At 42.7% G+C, this 14,454-nt stretch overlaps 1 non-coding gene across 1 annotated transcript; it reads left to right on the top strand.

Moving 5' to 3' along the window:
- Positions 1 to 9,385: 9,385 nt before the first annotated feature.
- Positions 9,386 to 9,523, top strand: LOC114810706. Its single transcript, XR_003758401.1, has one exon. It is a non-coding gene; the product is annotated as a small nucleolar RNA SNORA7 (small nucleolar RNA).
- The last annotated feature ends 4,931 nt before the right edge of the window (positions 9,524 to 14,454 follow it).

Genomic DNA, 14,454 nt, shown 5'->3' with positions numbered 1-14,454 from the left:
ATTGACCCCTTGCTGCCATCTCCTCTCTGGCCTGGAACTTCCTACCCCTTTATAGTCAACATACCATCATTCCCACCATCTTCAAAGCCCTACTAAATTCATATCATCTCCAAGTGGCCTTACCTGACTAACCCCTGATTTTTCACTCTATTCACCCTACATCTGCATTGCTTATGTTCTTGAGTTTGTACCCCTTAAACACTTTGATACTCACCCCACCTCAACTCTTCAGCACTTATTTACATATCAATCAACCAATGGCATTTTTCGAACACTGAGTTTGTGCAGTGCATTGTACTGTGTGGGAGAATATAATGTATTAGAATTGGTAGACATGATCCCAGTTCACAAGAAACCTTCATTCTAGAGAGGAAGATAGACAGTAAAATCAATAACAGAGAGGGGAATGGCAGAGAATGAAGATAGATACATAAATTCTATGGGGCCTGGGGTGGGATGAGTATCAAAGTGCTTAAGGATCATAGATCCAAGTACATAGGTAACACAGAAGGGAGGGTGAACAGGGGAAAAGGCAAGGTGAACAGGGGAAATGTGGGCTTAGTTAGGGGAAGTGTCTTGGAGGAGATTTGATTTTAGGAAGGCTTTGAAGCTGGAGAGAGTAGTTAGTAAGTTATATTTGAAGGGAGAGGGATTTCCAGGCCAGGAAGAAGATGTGGGCAAAGGCTCATTTGTGGAATAGATAAGATTGAGGTACAGAGAGTAGGTTAGTGTTGGAGGAGTACAATGTTCAGATTAGGGTGAGGTAGGTGAAGTAGGAGGGGGAGAGCTGATTGAGTACCTTAAAATAATAACAAGAATTTTTTTGAGGCAGAAGTGGTTTAAGGAACCACTGGAAGTTCTTAAGAAGAAAGACACGGAATAAATATTTTTTTAGAAAAATGATCCAGGCAGCAAAGTGAGGAATGGAATGGAAAAGGGGAGAAATAAGAGGCAGGGAGGTCCTCAAGGAGTCTAATGTAGTAGTCAATTTGGGATAGGATAAGCATTTGGAACATTGTGATAGTAGGTTGGATGGAGAGGAAGACATAGATTCTAGCAATGCACTGAATATACAGGTTGAATGAAAGAAATGAGTCAAAGGTAATGTTAAGTTTATGAGTTTGTGAAACACAGAACACGATGGTGTTGTCTACAGTGCGGAAAAGTCATGGGGCGGATAGAATTTGGGTGGGAAGATGGTAATTTCTATTTTGGACATGTTAATTTGAAGTTTCAGTGGAACACCCAAGTAGAGATGTCCTGAAAGCATATGAGGAATTATGAGACTGTAGAGAAGGAGAAGAGAGAAGCAGCATGGCCTAGCACATAGGACACAGGCCTGGACATCAGAAGGCCCTGGGTTCTGATCTCAGCATTACCATTTGTCTGCTGTGGGACCTTGGACAAGTCACTTGTCTCAGTTGCCTGGGCCTCAGTTACCTCATCTGTAAAATGGAGATTAAGACTTTGAGCCTCATGTAGGTCAGTGACTGTCCCTGGGACTTCCCTGCTTGGACAAACCTAAGAACATAGACAATGCAGATGGAGGTCGAATAGAGTGGGAAATTAGAGGTTAGTCAAGAAGGCCACTTAGAGGTGATATGAATTTAGTAAGGATTTGAAGATGGTGAGAGTGGTGCACTGTCAGATAGAAAGGGGTAAGAAGTCCTTGTCCCTGATTACCTTATATTTACTTCAGTGCTTAGAATATTGTTTGGCACATAGTAAATGCTTAACAACTACCATAAAAAAAGGAAAGAGATTGGGGTTTATGATGTAGAATTGGGAATCATCCATGAAAAGGTAGTGACTGAAGCCATAGGAGTGAATGAATTCTGCAAAGGAGTGGTTTTATATAGAGAACAAAGAGGGATCCAGAACTGAGCCTTAAGGGATTCCCCTATAAGTTAGAGGGTGGAAGGTAGAAGAGAAGTTTGTAAAGAGACTGAGAAGGAGAGGTCAAAGAAATAGGAGGAAAATCAGGAGAGGTCAGTTGTGGTGAAGCCAAGATTAGATAATATTTCCAGGAGGAGGGGGCTCGTTCATAGTGTCAAAGGCAGCAGAAAGGTTGAGGAGGATTTGGATCAAGTAGAGGTCACTGGATTTAACAAAAAAGAGGTCATTAATTACCTCAGAGAGGGCTGTTTCCATCAATCATATTTATTCCAAGGAGTGAAAGAGGCAGAAGTCAGATTGCATGGGTTCAAGGAAAGATGGGAGAGTCAAAGATGGTAGAGAGGAGGGTGGGAGTGGAGATGAGCAGAGGAGATTTTAGGGAGATCATGCTTGACATTTTCAATTTTATCAACAAATATGTGGTAAGGTCATTAGTGTCAAGAGTTGGAGGTTGGCCCAATGTGTGGATTTCCATCAGCAGCACTCACCACTGGAACACGAAGAAGGTGGAATCATACTGAAAAAGTGATCTAGATTTGCGTGTTGGTGATACGAGATCAGTGCAAGGAGAGAAAGGGAATTAAGTTCAGTGGAGAGAGCATTGTTGAGGACAACGATTTGTGTTTCAAAAAGAATAATAACTAATTATGGTACTTGTTAACTTTTACGATGTGACAAGCACTGTATTCAGCTCTGGAGTAGGTTGGACACAGTCCCTATCCCTCATGGAGCTCTCAGTATAAGTAAGAGGGAGTAGTATTCAATCCTCAATTTGCGGATAAGATAACTGAGGCACAGAGAAGTAAAGCGACTTGCCCAAGGACACACAGCAAACAAGTGGCAGAAGTGGATTAGAACCCAGGTTCTCTGACTCCCAGGCCCATTCTCATTCCATTAGGCCATGCTACTTCACAAATGAAGATAGATTAGTTATGGAGATCAAATAGAGCATTATGACTTTAGAAAATTGTACTGGGTTGAAAGATAGGAGGTCTCCATGGGGGAACAGGACAAATTTGCAGGGAGGATGCATGTGGAGAGAAGACAGGTCAGGAGGTTATGGTCAGAGAGTGAAATTTCAGAGCTGGTGAGGTTAAATATTTGTTTTCCCTCCCACTTAGACGGTGAGCCCCAAGTGAGTTAGGGACTGTGTCCAAACTGCTTAACTTGTATATACCCCACATCCTGCCTTTGGTCTGGGATGCCCTCAAATCTGACAGACAGTTATTGTCTCCCAATTCAAAGCTTTACTGAAGGCATATCTCTTTCAAAAGGCCTTCCCAGACTAAGCCCCACCTTTCCGCATCTCCCACTCCTTTCTGCATCACCCTGAATTGTTCCCTTTGTTCTTCCCCCACCCCAGCCCCACAGCACTTATGTATATACCTGAATTTTATTCATTCTTACTGATGACTGTTCCCACCCCCAAGACTGTAAGTTCATTGTGGGCAGGTAATATGTCTGTTTATTGTTGTATTGTACTCTCCCAAGCGCTTAGTACAGTGCACTGTACCCAGTAAGCACACGATAAATATGATTGAATGAATTAATCAATATCTATGAACTCTATTGTATTATGCTCTCCCAAGTTCTTAGTACAGTACTCTGCACAAAAAAGCACTCAGTAAATACATCGATTAATTGATTGATTTACTCCAGAAGTTGATTGTAGATTCAGTCTTTCTGAGTTCATTTTAAAGGATGTTTGTGTTGCTCTGGGAAAGGAAGAATTACTCAATTTCCTTTGCTTTTGGAAAGGCATTTTGCCTTGATTAATAATTTGCCTTGTTACATGCTTCTGTAAAGGGGTCTATGTTTTGGAGGAAGAAACTCTAGGGTACTGGAATCAGTACACTTATTTACTGCCTCCAAGCTTTCTCTTTTACAGATTATACATGTTTACTCAACAGAATCAAGCTAACATACCCATTTCTTCCTCATTTCCCTTTCACCCATGGGCAAATGGCAACTTTCTTGGGCATCATTTTCTTATTCCCAAAATGGATGCTTATCCTATCTATGATTTTTAAAATTTGACAGATGTTCCTAAGAATGAAGCCATCCATGAAAACAGTTGGCCTCTGGCATGCCAAGGAGCTTTGCTTACTTTATCGACCTTATTTCCTATCAAGCAACCAAGAATCTAGTGAATGTAGTTCATAAAATTCTGATTAAGAATTCCATTTGACACCAGTAGCTGGCTTATTCTATTTCATTTATCATTGTTAAGAAATTATTATTTATTACTTTCCCAGAAAGAAGATTGAAGCACTGTGTGTGAGAATGCAGAAATTATATCTTCAGTTGCCCATAAAGATTACGTTTGTGGTTCCAAATACTAAGTTGAAATTGTGCCCTTATAAAATCACCTTCCACTGCCATCTACACATTAAAGGTGTGTAGCAGAGGTATCCATTCTTTCACTGTGCCTGTGTCTGTGTAAATTTAAAAAAATGAAAAAAACCTACTGGAGATAGGTGACGTTTAGCAATGCTGGAATGCAGGTAGAATTTAGAGGCTACCTAAGATTTTTTTTTATTGTATTTGATGAACTCTTACTATGGGTCAAAAAGGAAGCAGAGAAGTAGGCAAGGAGGCTGATACAGTAATCAAGACAGGATAGGATAAGTGCTTGGATTAACAGGGTAACAACTTGGTTGGAAAACAAAGGACAATTTGAGCAATGTTGTGAAAGTTGAACTGACAGTATTTAGTGATAGATGGAATTGGTGGGTTGAATGAAAGAGAGGAGTCAAGGATAATGCCAAGTTTATGGGCTTGTGAGACACAAAGCATGGTGGTGCATCTACAGTGATAGTCAGAGGGAGGACAGGGTTTGGGCGGGAAGATAAGGAATTCTGTTTTGGACATATCAAGTTTGAGGTGTCAGGAAGATACCCCAGTAGAGATGTCTTGAAGGCAAGAGGAAATATGAGACTCGGAGAGGGAGAGAGATCAGGGCTGATAATTAGAGAAGCAGCGTGGCTTAGTGGAAAGAGCACAGGTTTGGGAGTCAGAGGTCATGGTTTCTAATTCCAGCTCCTCCACTTGTCTGCTGTGTGACCACGGGCAAGTCACTTAACTTCTCAGTGCTTCAGTTATCTCATCTGTAAAAATTGGGATTTTAAAAAAATATGTGAACCCCACGTGGGACAATCTGATTATCCTTTATCTACCCCAGCGCTTGGAACAATGCTCAGCATATAGTAAGCACTTAACAAATACCAAAATTATTATTTTTATTATTTGGGGAACATCTGCATAGAATTGGTACTTGAAGTCATGTGAACAAATGAATTCTCTAAAGGAGTGGGTGTAGATGGAGAATAGAAGGGGACCCAGAAATGAACTTTGAGGTGTCCCCCCAATTAGGACATTGGAGGCAGAGGAGGAGCCTGTGAAAGAGACTGAGAATGAGAAGCCAGAGAGATAGGAGGAGAATAAGGAGGGGACAGTGTCAAGCCAAGGTTGGATGTTTCCAGGAGAAGAAGACAGCAGTGTCAAAAGCAACTGAGTTGTCGAGAAGGGTGAGAATGGAGTATTGCCATTGAATTTGGCAAGAAGGAGATCATTTTTGACCTTGGAGATGGTGGTTTCTGTGAAGTGAAGGGGGCAGAAACCAGATTGGAGGAGTTCAAGTAGAGAACTTGAGACAGCAGGTGTAGAAAACTCATTCAAGGAGTTTGGAGAGGAATGGTAGGAGGGAGATGGGGAGATGGCTGGAAGAAGCTATGGGGTTGAGAGAGGGTTTTTAGAATAGGGGAGACATGGCATGTTTGAAAGAGGTGGGGAAGAAACGATTGGAAAGTGAACAGTTGAAGATGGTCATTATGGAGGGAAGAAGGGAGGGAGCAAGTGTTTTGGTAAGGTAGGAAGGGATGAGGTCGGATGAGTAAGTGGAGGGGGTGGATTTTGAGAGAAAGCAGGAGATCCCCTCTTGAGATACTGCTGGGAAGGATAAGAGAGTTGAAGAAGGGGCAGGAGGAGGGAGGGACTGGAGATTTTAGGGAGACCAAGCTTCCCTAAAACTGAAACTCCCTGAAACTCAAAGTAGTTTCAATTTTCTCAATAAAGGAGATAGTCAGGTCATTAAGGATGAGGGATGAGGGAGGAGGGGTTCCAGGGAGTTTGAGAAGGGAGTTAAATATCTGCAACAACTGGCAAGGGTAATGTGTGTGGGTGTCAATAAGGATGGAGAAATAATTTTGCCAGGTATAGGAGAGGGATGAGTTAAAGCATGCAAAGATGAACTTGAGGTGGACTAAGTCAGCCTGATATCTAGATTTCCACCAGCAGTGCTCTGCGACTCATGCACAGAAGTGAAGGAAGCAGACTGTGGAGGTGATCTAGGACTGTGGGATAGTGGTCCAAGATCGACAGTGGAATGGGGAGAGAGGGTGATGTACAAAGTGTCACTTGTCAACAAGGGAAAGTAGCTTGAGTATGGAGTGTAAATGGGGCATGGTGCTTTGAGAAAATTGGATGGGGCCAAAAGATCAGAGGTCTCTTTGGGGGAACAGGACAGATCTGTGGGGAGGAGGTATGTGGGTGATAGAGGAGGTTGTGGTCGGAAAGAGGGATTTCAGAGTTGGAGATAGTAGAGATTGTACAGGGACTAGAGATGAAGAGATTGTGTGTGTGTCCATGTTAGTGAGTAGGAGAGCTGGGGTGGAGTGGAAGGTTGGTAGAGTTGAGGAGTGATAGAGAGAGGGTAGCAGAAGGGTTTTCAGGAACAACTATGTGGATATTGAAGTCCCCAAGGATCAATGCAGGGATGGAGAAACAGAGAAGGAATGTGAGAAAGGGATCAAAATGGTTCAAAATGTTGGAGATGGGCCCTGGGGGTGGTGGTGGTAGATGACTGTGACTAGTATCTGGAGTGGATGGTAGAGGTGGATAATATGGGCTTCAGAGGAAGGGAAAGAAAGGGATGGGGGGCGGTGGAATGGTGTGAAAATGGTATTGGGAAACTAGAAAGAACCCAACTCCTCCTCACTTTCCCAGTGAGTCTTGGCAAGTAGGTGAAGATGAGGTCCCTGCTACAGAGAGCAGCAGGGGAGGCTGTGTCATATGGGGAGAGCCATGTTTTAGTGATGGCAAGGGCGAGCAGTGAGTAGGTCAGGAACAGGTCAAGGATGAAGGGAAGCTTTCCTCCGATGGAGTGGGGATTCCACAGGAAGCACTTGACTGAGGCTGGGGTATACGGGTGGCTCTGGGGGAGAGGATGTTATGAGGGGTGGGGAAGGTTTGGATGGGAATGAGTTGACAGATACTGGCATTGGGGAAGGGATGAGAGGCGGTGCCGGGACAGGATAACAGGGATTGGATGGGGGGGGAGAGGGGAGGTGTTGGAGACAGGGGGAGGAGGTAAAGTGCTGGGAAGGAGGGACAGGAATGAGTTGACTGGAGGGCAGCCATTGAGTGGTCATGGTGAGGTTAGGGAAGTTTAAGGGTCCTAGTTGAGGTTAACACCAATAACTGCTTAATCTGGTGGTTTCTGGAGTAAATTGTTGAACCGCATGCAGTTCCTTGGGTCTTGATCAACCCTTCACCTACCTGGCTCATTAATTCTGAGGCTTTAATTATACATGAAGGCAGTGAGAAGGCTCCAGCTGGCAATGATATTTCTCAAGAGAGATTCTTGAGAGCCCCATATGGAACAGCAATGATGTACGAACCGATTACTATCTACCCCATGTTTAGTATACTGGTTGGCACTTAGTAAGTACTTAACAAATACCACAATTATTATTATTTGCTTCGATTGGCCAGATGTCTCAGGTCAGGGTACTGAGTTTAGACTCTAGTTAAGATCACAGCATAATCAAAAGGTGGTCTAGTGGATAGAGGATAAGTCTGGGAGTCAGAAGGGCCTGGGTTCTATTCCCAGCTTCACTGCTTGTCTTTTGTGTGACCTTGGGTAAGTCACTCACTTTCTCTGTGCCTCAGTTATCTCATCTGTAAAATGGGGGTTAATACTCTGACCCTCATGTGGAACTTGGACTGTTTCTACCCCAGCACTTAGTGTCATGCTTGGCACATAGTAAGCATATAACAAATACCATAAAAAAATTTGTCTTTTTCAAATATTCCCTGATGGGATAATTCAGACAAGAGCTAGTTCTTTCCTAACTCCAGAGAAGTGGGGAGTTGAGCAGATAATTCATGCAGATAATTCAGATTAAAGTGGGTTGGGGCTAGATGTTTTCCAGGTAATTGTTTCTGTTGGTTACATGGCTCTATGGGTCAAGACCTGGTTTCAGTCATTAAACAGTCTTTATAGAGTGGCCTTATGAAGGCATTATTCTTACAGATGCAAAGCTTGAGAACTTTCCCCTGCCCCCACTAAGACATTCTAGGGAGTTAATATCCCTCCTTCTGTGGAAGTATGCAAGAAGGCAACCCTCTAAACTGAATAGATGCCTGAAGCTATAGCTTGGTGGGGGCAGGAGGGGAGAGGGAATTCTAATGTATTTAATGGCACTTTAATCAAGGAAATTCCTTAAGTAGCCAATTTAATCATTGTCATCAACATCATCAGGGTGATTGAAAGCATCATTACCTTAACGGTTGATTATCAAGAGCTGGATGCAGTAGTTTTCCCTTCCACTAAAACTGGTCATTAGAGAAGTCTCAGAAGAGGCGCCGTGTTTGTGCTCACCTTATATTAGAAATGAGCCTTCAGGATCCCAGTACTATGTATGTATGTTAATACTACTGAAGTTCTTCTAACATGTCCACTGAATAAGGAGGTTATGCAGTGCATGAAGACCTGATCTAACAAATTAGGCTCAAACCTCAAGGATCAACTGCCAGATTCTGAAGGGAAGGGAGTGAGGAGAAGGAAGAGGAAAAAATGTTAAAAAAAGTCCACAGGCCAAAGAAAGGAGTTTTCTCTCGCTGTTTAACAGATCAGTCAATGAGGCTGGAGGGGCCTGTTCACCCAAGGTGAGTTCTACTGAAAAGCAGGTATCTTCTCTGCTTTTCTCTCAAGCATCACCCTTTATGAGTCAGAACTGGAGTAGAGCTGCATGTGCTGCAAGAACTCTGTGCAGTGATTTTTCTCTTCTCCTTTGGATGTTCCCCTGTTCTGGTATCTTTCTGAATCCAAAGATGAGTAAATGCAAATCCTAGTGGGAAAATTATTTGGTATCCTTCTGAGGATGTTGGAACATTCGACAAGCAGCAGCAGCAGCAAGTGGAGTCCTCAATCCTCTGGGCTGGGTGTCAACCTATCATGGGCCAGGCCGTTAGAGTCTACCTATGCCTCCTTCACAGCCTCAGTAAGAAAAGTCACAGGCTCTAACTCGACAACATGCCAAGGTTCTTTCTATTGTTGTTGTTCAGAGGAATGTGTTATTCTTTTTCTGAGTCATCTGTGCTGGTCAAATCATGTAACCGGGGGCTGCTTAGTTTTGGGGTGAAACCTCTTAGAAAAGTGCAGGATCCCTTCTTGCTTCAGACATTCTCTAACTACCTAGTACAGCATCACCTCTCAGGGTCACACCTGGAGAGTTTCCAGTACTCTACCAGTCTCAGCTATGGGAGGGAGAGTCAAGCAGAGGCATATCCATTCCATTGCTAGCTTGGACAGTGGCTAGCGAGAGGAAGGCAATCTGCTACAAGCCAAAACTCCCCTGTGCTAGGCAGCAGCGGCATGGGAAAGAGTCGAGGGTGGAGACACAGGTTTACTGCACGGAAGGAGGTAATGGTAAACTGCTTCCATATTTTTATGAAGTAAACTGTATGGATATAGTACCAGAATGATTGCAGATGGAGGTGGGATGTTCTGGGAGAGATGCATCCATGGCGTCGCTATGGGTCGGACACAACCTGACAGCATAAGACAACAGTACAGCATACAGCAGTACAGTAAATATCATGACTAGTCTTACTACTAGTAGTAATACTGGATTGAGGCTGCCTGAGAAACTCTTGTCTAATGTGACTTCTTCCTATATGTCCTAATGCCCCATCCTAATGCCAGTTGAGATTCTCTCAGTCCTTCACTCATGTGGGAGGCTTTAGGCTTTTAGTTTCAGTTTTGTTTTATAATCAGTGACGATGTGGGAGAAGACAAGGAGATTGAAGAAGAGGAGAGTCCACCTCTCTCTTTTCCTATAGAGTGTTCTCCACTGCTGGGGGGCAGGTTGTGTTTTTGAGGTTTCTCACCCTCTCAGTTGCCTTGTTATCTTGAGGCCTCCTTTTGCAACCTCATTTTAAAAGCTCTGTTAGAAGGACTCTTTCTCCAGTAGGTACTCCTTGTATTGTTCTATTTAGTCCTCCCTCCCTCCCCAGACCCCCAAAACTCCTTCCGAAAGTCAGAAGGTCATGGCTTCTTATCCCAGCTCTGCCCCTTGTCTGCTAAGTGGCCTCGGGGAAGTCACTTCACTTCTCTGTGCCTCAGTTACCTCATCTTCAAATGAGGATTGAGACTGTGGGACAAGGACTACGTCCAACCCAATTAGCTTGTCTACTCCAGAGCTGAGAAAAGTGCCTGGCACATAGTAAATTCTTAACAAATACAGTAATGATTATTTATTATCCAATATACATATCTGTTCATTATTGACCTTAGTATCTACAAGCTATATTTTTTAAAGTCTTGTCCAGCAAAAGCAAGGTTCTCTGGCACATTCGGAGAATAGCAGCACTGTGGAGTGCTATCTAGTTAAAAATTCTGATTAACTGAGTCAGGGCTGGCCAGGGGAAGCATACCCAGGAGGATTTACGTAGTAATGCAGGGGGCTATCAAGAGGCATGTGATTAGTCGCAGAAGCCTGCTAGTCCAAGGAAGGCCTGCAAGGACACCATGAGCGAGACCATTGCTGATTAGCTGGATTCTGACTCTACTTAGTTTGGGTATGTGTGTGTTGGGGCATGACGGGAAGGTCTGGGGAGAAAGGGGGTGGTGGGCATAGAATAGTGTTGGGAAATCCATCCCAGACTCAGGGCTGAAGCTCCTGCTGTGGGGAGAACTAATAGCCAATCTGATCAGATCAGCAGATGCCTCCTAGGTTGTTTACCCCATGCTGCTCACTTAGCCCTGCTGAGATTCTTAGCAGGCTCCTGGAGAACTGCATCTGGTTTGACTTTCTTAGCTCTTCCCTGTTTGTGTGACTGTGGACTCAATGAATACATACACATGCATGCTCATATATATATATATCTATATCTATGTATATCTATGTGTGCCTGTGTGAATGTATATATACACACATATACATATACACACATACACATATATATGCACATATATGTATGTATATACACACACATATATACATATATATATATATAAAAGTTAATATTTATTAATTTAATTCTGGTATCTGCTAAGCACTTACGTGCCAAACACTGGGGCAGATACAAGTTGGTCAAGTTGGATACAGTCTTCGTCCCGTATGGGGCTCTCAGCCTAAGAAGGAAGATGAACAGGTATCTAATACCCATTTTCCAAATGAAGAAATTGAGCTCAGAGAAATTGCGACTTGCCCAATCACAGGGGTGGAATTAGAGCTCAGGTCTTCTGACTCCCAGGTCTTTTCTCGTCTCATTAGACCGTGCTGCTTTTTTAAATGTTTTTTGTTAAATGCTTATTATGTGTCAGGCTCTGTACTAAGCACTGGGGTAGAAGAGCCTGGGCTTCGGAGTCAGAGGTCATGAGTTTGACTCCCGGCTCTGCCACTTGTCAGCTGTGTGACTGTGGGCAAGTCACTTAACTTCTCTGTGCCTCAGTTACCTCATCTGTAAAATGGGGATTAACTGTGAGCCTCACGTGGGACAACCTGATTACCCTGTATCTACCCCAGCGCTTAGAACAGTGCTCTGCACATAGTAAGCGCTTAACAAATACCAGCATTATTATTACTAATCAGGTTGAACACAGTCCCTGTCCCACATGGAGTTCTTTCATTTGAGGTAACTGAGGCACAGAGAAGTTAAGTGACTTGCTCACTGGTCACACAGCAGACAAGTTGTGGAGCCACTTCTTATCAACTTAGGTATGCGTTTGTTCCTTGATAGATTGTAAACTGCATAAGGGAAGGGTTGGGTCTTAGACTTCTTTTGTATGTTCCCTGACCTAAATGTTGACCATTTAGTACTAAGTAAATGCTAAGTGGTTATGCTGACTTTAACACTGATTCACTCTTATATGCCCAGGATCTTTCCTGAGGAAAGAGCAACCTGGTTCTAGAATGATGGCTTCTTTGCCAACCCCACTTTCCTAATGACTTTCTCTTCCAAAGCACAAACCATTTCCTACCTGAAGGAAGTTAAGTTGTTTTTTCAATGAGTTTGGCAAGATTAGAACATATATTCACTCCTAGTTGGCATCTTGGCTCAGGGCCAAATTGCTTGCTATTGTTGGTGCTCTGTAAACTGAATAAAATTCCTATCCACTTTCCACACATTTGGGGAGATGCCTGAGCATGGCATTGATTTATTGTATCAAAATCATTTTTTGTGGAACAGAGGTAATTTGAGGCAAAGTGAAAAGAAAAAAATGATCACGTAATAGACCCGAAAATCCATTGGTGTTGGGCAAAATGAGCAAGGAAAGTGCCTTTGGCATCAATTATCAATGGCTCATGAAATGAATTTCTCTCTTTCCACACCCTGTGTTGGTTATCATAACTTAATGAAATTAGTGTAGACTTCAGTGTGGGAGTTAAAAGCTCAATAATTTGCTGGCAGAGAGAATACTTCTCCCACTCAACATAATCTACACACAGTTAGTCACCCACACTAGTCAGTCAGCTGTTCAGCTGCATCATGAAGAAATATACATGTCATAAGACTCATGGAATGCCTCTTGGTTTCAGAAGAAACTTACTCTCTATATAGAATAAATAATGTCCAGAAATGCAAAGCAGTTGCCTCTAAATTTGCCTGGGAAGGAGAAATTGGGGGTGTTCTTTCAAGATTCAAGTTAATTTGGAATTCCTTTGCAATTTGGAAACACTAGTAAAACTTACCTATTCTTGACTTTAAGCTTACAACCAAGTAGAGTTACTAGACAGGTTTTGTGCAGTCGAGAAGCTATGTTCACTAGTGAATAGAGCTTGGACCTGGGTTCTAATCCCAGCTCTGCCACTTGTCTGCTGTGTGATCTTGGGTAACTCACTTAATTTATCAGGGCCTCAGTTACCTCATCTGTAAAATGGGGATTAAGGCCACAAGCACCATGCATAGTCCAAACCGATTAGTTTTTATCTACTCCAGCTCTTAGTACAGTGTCTGGCACATAGTAAGCACTTAACTAGTACCAATTTTTTTAAATGAAAGAATAGTACTTTGCATTGCAGAAAGATAGTCTTTATTTATGACCTCAAACATTTATTGACCCTTCCTGTTTTCACTCTTTGAGGAATGGGAAGCGATGTCCACCTCATTCTGATTCTGTTTGCAGCTTAATGACATAAACATTGACTGAACCTGAAAGTGACTTTTCTTAAAAGCAGAGAACCTAGGTGTTTTGTCGTGTTATAGTACCTTGGGCAGAACAGTCTCTTCACAGTATGAACTGTAACCCAGAGTTAAGTGGTCTCTCTGAAGCACCAAACCATATATGGGTTAAAGGGTGGATATCAAGCACCTAGATTTGAAATGTTCTTTTTATGGCCTATCTATGTCTGATCCTTTGTTTACTCAATTCTAGTTCTTCTGCTAGATTGTAAGCTCCTTCCCTAGACTGTAAGCTCCTTGTGGACCAGGAACACTTCTACCAAATAAGTTATATTGTACCCTCCCAAATGTTTAGTACAATGCTCTGCACACAGTAAACACTCAGTAAATATGACTGATTTGTTTTCATGAAAACGGAAGATGGATATATACAAAGTTGAATGCTCAAGCTGACTTAGAATGATTAATAATACTGGATCAGCTGAAGAAAGTGATGATGTAGAGTTTGAAAGCCATAAGTACTTTGACTGAATTGGCTGTCTACATTTTACTATGGAAGGAGGCCATGATCGTGACTTTATCGGTGGACTGTATTGTTTATTCATTTGATTCCTGAATGCCACTTATAGGTTTTGATGGTAAGACACTTAGATTTTGAAATCGCCCTAACCCAGAATACTGTCTGCAGTTCTGCTTTTTCAAAAATATGCTTCTACCCAACATTGTTTGAAACTGTGCTCCACTGTATCCTTAAAGTGTTTATTCTGCCCTCCCGGCTTCTATGTTCAACTTCCAGTTCTCCAAAAAGCAGCTGCTTGGGTACCCTGCTGTCAGCTATTCTCCTCATTTGACCTACCTAGTGGAGCTGTGTTGCTGTGAGCATTGCTTCAATCCTGGCTTGCTGACTATTTCAAAATAATGTATTAAGAGGATTACAGCTATTTTAAAATGTGGGTGTCTTTCATCTGTGGTGGTTTGTAAGGTCAATGCAAGCATTCTCTCTGTTGAAATGGTGCACCTGTACCATTTTCAGAATAGTACATCAAAGTATACTCCATGGGTCAGGAAATTATAGCTCACGAGCCACATAGAAATGCATGTAACTTTAGATTGTAGGTGCCCACACGGCACTGAGAGAGCAATATTAGC

Source organism: Ornithorhynchus anatinus, chromosome 3 (genome assembly GCF_004115215.2).
Source record: "Ornithorhynchus anatinus isolate Pmale09 chromosome 3, mOrnAna1.pri.v4, whole genome shotgun sequence".
Classification (NCBI taxonomy): domain Eukaryota; kingdom Metazoa; phylum Chordata; class Mammalia; order Monotremata; family Ornithorhynchidae; genus Ornithorhynchus; species Ornithorhynchus anatinus.
Note: the sequence above shows the minus strand (reverse complement) of the source record. Positions and strands in the feature narration are given on the sequence as shown.